Source organism: Echinops telfairi, unplaced genomic scaffold (genome assembly GCF_000313985.2).
Source record: "Echinops telfairi isolate 266 unplaced genomic scaffold, ASM31398v2 ScPeMD7_7469;HRSCAF=8507_1, whole genome shotgun sequence".
Taxonomy (NCBI): Eukaryota; Metazoa; Chordata; class Mammalia; order Afrosoricida; family Tenrecidae; genus Echinops; species Echinops telfairi.
This window is the reverse complement of record NW_022111373.1, coordinates 50,767,965-50,772,397: the sequence shown is the minus strand read 5'-3', so window position 1 is coordinate 50,772,397 and position 4,433 is coordinate 50,767,965.

Sequence of the window (4,433 nt, the reverse complement as noted above, 5' to 3'; positions counted from 1 at the left end):
CTGACTCCCTGGGAGGCATTGCAGCTGACAAGCCACATGGAACTACACTAGTGCCCTGAGCTGGAGAAGCCATGTGGAGACCCCTGCCAGCGCTGAGATTCTTACAATGCCAATGGATCCGCACAAGACTTTCCACCCATTGGCCTGTGATCTTCCTGCATTCAGCGTCATTGCATGTGTGAGTGAGTCTGAAGAGAGTTTTATAGATTGGTGTCAGACATATGGGCTAATATCAGACTTATGGACTTGATCTGGACTGGGCTGGTATATAAAGTTCTTTCTTATATACACATATTTGTGTGCCTATGAATTTGTTTCTCCAGTCTACTCAGACTAATACAACCTCCTCGAGGGAGGAGAATACTATTTCTGACCCCTCTATTTCTTAATTGGAACCACAAGAATGTTAAGAGAAACCATTGCAGAGTGGTACAAGAGTATAGACTTACTAACTACACTGTCTGGGATCAAATTCAGCTTTTGCTGCTAATTCATTCTGGCATCTTAGCTAAATTGTTCATGCAATCCGTGTCACACCTTTTTAGTAAAAAAAGGACTTGGGATGATAATATTCTCTAGCTCAGGGGATTGTTTTAAGAATTAAATAAATTAAGATAGGTGCTTAGTTTCAGACCACACACACAACATTGAAGTTCAGCTGATTCCAACTCACGCTGACCCCAAAGTAGAATTGTACCCCACAGAGTTTCCATGGTTTTAAGCTGATGGAAGCAAGTTGTCTGGCCTCTGTTCCATGGCACCTATGAGTGGATGAGGCAACTTCTTTTATTCCCATAGATTTAAATTCCCTTTTAATGTGAATTGCCAAATACCCTTCCCTGTGGGTAATTTTACTTGCTGCTGTTGTTAAGTATCATCAAGTTTGGCTTGTGTCAGTTGTGATTTCTAATGACTCAATGACAACAGAATGAATCACTCCACCTGGTCCTGCATACTTCTGGAAGTATCTAAATCTGAATTTGTTTTTTAAAAGTGTATTAAAGAATCCTTTTTTCCACAACATAAATTGTGACTACACATGGGGGCATCTCCAGATGGAATACACAGAAATCAAATTGACTGTATCTGTGGAAAAAAACAATGGAAAAGATCAATATCAGCAGCTAAAACCAGGACAGGGACCTCCAGTGGAAGAGACTATCAATTGCTCATATATAAGTTCAAATTGAAGTTAAAGAAAACAAAAACAAGTACATGAGTGCTGAAATATGACTTTGAGTATATCCCACCTGAAATTTGAGAACATCCCAAGAATGTATTTTGATTCATTGAATGCTAATGGCAAAATAACTGATAAGCTGTGGATGACATCGGGAATATCATACATGAAGAAAGGTCAGTAATATTGTAAGAAATAAAGAAAAGATCAAAGTGCATGTCAGAAGAGACTCTAAACCTTGCTCTTAATCATTGAGTATCTCAGGAGAACAGAAGAAATGATGAAGTCAAAGAGCTGAACAGAAAAATTCAAAGGGCAGCTCAAGAAGACAAATAATTATAATGAAATATGCAAAGACCTGAGTTACAAAGACAAAAAGGATGAATATGCTCAGCAGTGTATCTCAAGCTTAAAGACCTAAAGAACAGCTTCAAGCCTCAAGTTGCTATAGTGGACAGGTGTATAGCGGTTATGTGTTGGGCTGCCAATGGTCAGGTCAGCAGTTCGGAAACTACTAGCAACTCTACAGAAGAAAGAGGAGCCTTTTTTTTTTTTAAACAGTTTTATTGGCACTTCATCCACATATCATACAATTCAACAGTTCAATCATACCAAGAAGAGTTATACAATCATTATCACAATCACTTTTAGTACATTTTCTTCTTCCTTGTAATCATTGTTGGTTGAGTAATTATTTTTTAATTGTGACAAAAATATACACAACAAAACATTCTCCAATTCAACAACTTCTACATGTATAATCCTTTGCCATTGATTATACTTTTTGTGTTTTATATCATTATTAATACCCTTTTCCAAATTATTCCACCACCATTAACATAAACTCAAGGTCCCTTAAGCAAAAATTCTTTCTCCTTTGCCCATGGCAACCATTGGTCAAATTTGGTTTCCTTTTTTTAAAAAGTAGCTTTCTTGTATAATGTTCACAGATCATACACTTACATAGTGGAACCACTTTTTAAAATAGTTATATATACATCATCATAATCCGTTCTAGTGCTCTCTCCCCACTCATGCATCCATTGTTCCGTCCCTGCACCCCTCAGCCTGTCCACTCCCATCCCCAATAATCCATTGCAACAGTTTTTGTCTCTATGCAACTTCTCCTTCATAAACCTTGAAGTCTACCAAAAACAATAAAAAAACAGAACAGAAAATAATAATAATAACATAAAGATAAAAATAAAGAATATGAAAGAAAAAAACACCAACAATATTTAAAAAGCTAGATAAGAAATCTCTGTCATGGAACAAGCAAGAAATATTTGGGCTTAGAGCAATTCAGGTTGTCAAGAAGGAAGTCAACCGACCAAGTAACATATTATACCATGGTGCAAACCACCCTAATCAAGTTTACAGTAATCTGTCTGACAATAAAGCTGTTTAAGTCCTTCGCCTGTGACCAGAGGGGATCTGCCAGAAGCTTAATCAGACTAGATAATCTGCTGATGGATTTTTGAACTCCCACTGTCCTCCAAAGCCTTCTACAAATTGGGTGTTTGCAATTTAAGTTCTGGTACTTTTCACCATATATGGAATTTTTCATCATCATCCTTGGATCCTACAAGCTGGTGTGCTTCTTCTGTGTGGACTTAGTTGATGCCTCACTTAAATGGTTGCTTGGTTGCATACAAGCCTTTAAGACCCCAGATACTATTCCACCCAGAGCTGGGCACCCAGAGCTTGGCCAGACTGGTGGAGAGATAATCAAAAAGGTCAGCGGACTGACCAGAAACTCTATAAAAAGGTTTTTGTTTTGTTTGTTTTGTTTTTCTCTTCCTCTTTTTGTTGTTTGTTGGTTGGTTGGTGTTGAGTTTTCATTGGCTCTTTTGTGTCTATCTACATAAGACAGGCACAAGAAGCAAGGGTGAGGAGAAAACAACTGGACTGACTAACACTCTTGGGATGTGGGAGGAGTGGGAGGAGCCGGGGGAAGGGAGCAGTGAGCAAACAAGGTTAAGGACAGGGGAACAACTAGGGATCTAAAACCTATGCCGAGCGGGGAGTGGAAATTCGGGTAGTGGTGGAGCAGCTGCAATCTAGCCAGAGGAATTACTCAGAGGCAAACAAGGGGTGAACATGATAGTGGGACAGGAGCAAGTTAAAAGAAAATAGAGGAAAGAACTAGGAAGCAAAGCTATTTATAGAGATATAAACATAAAGGTGTACATATGTAAATATATTAATGCATAACAATAGGGGTATTGGCCTATGTGCATATATTTATATGGCTATGCATTGAGGCAGTGGACGGACTCTCAGCCTCTACTTAAGTATTCCCACTACACTATTCAATTTGCATGCTGAGGAGCTAGTCCAAGATTCTGTCTTAGATGAAGACGAATGGGGCACAAAGATTGGAGGATCACTTATTAATAACCTGCGATGTGCAGATGACCCAGTTTTGCGTGCTGAGAGGGAGGAGGACTTGAAGCCCTTGTTGATGAAGATCAAGGACTGCAGCCTCCACTGTAGAGTACCACTCGATGTCAAGAAGATCAAAATCCGCCAACAGAACCAATCAGTCAAATCAAGGAACACAGAGAAAAGATGGAAGTTTTCAAAGGTTTCATCTTTCCTCGATCCACAATTAATGCTCCTGGGGGCAACAGTTAAGACATATTGTATTAGTTAAATCTGTGGCATAAGATGTCTTTCAAGTATTGAAGAGCAAGTATGCTACTTTGAGAACTAAGATGTTTTTAACTGAAGTCGTGGTATTTTCAATCACGTCTTATACAGGTGAAAGTTGGACATTGAATCGTCAGACCAAAGGAGAATCCGTGCTTTGAACAATCTGGAAAGTACCTCGGACTGCCAGGAGAGGAGACAAATCTGTCTTGGAATAAGTACAGCCAAAATGCTTTTCAGAAGTGAGGGTGGTGAGATTTCAGCTCATGCACTCTGGACATGTTATCAGGAGACACCAGTCCCTGGAAAAGGACATCATGCTTGATAAAGTAGAAGGGCAATGAAAGAGAGGAAGACCCTGAACAACAAGCAACGTTGTTGCATCAACGGGTTCAAACATAAGAATAATTGTGAGGGTGGTGCCCAGCTGGGCAGTGTTTTCTTCTGTTCTTCATAGGGTTGCTACGAGTTGGAGCTGATTAGATGGCACCTAAAATGATCCACCACTTTAGAACAAAGCTCAAAAGGGTATAGCATTATTTGAATTCTTCCCATGAGAACGAGAAGTGAGGAAAGCTGCAGTTCTTGGCATGGCTGTCCT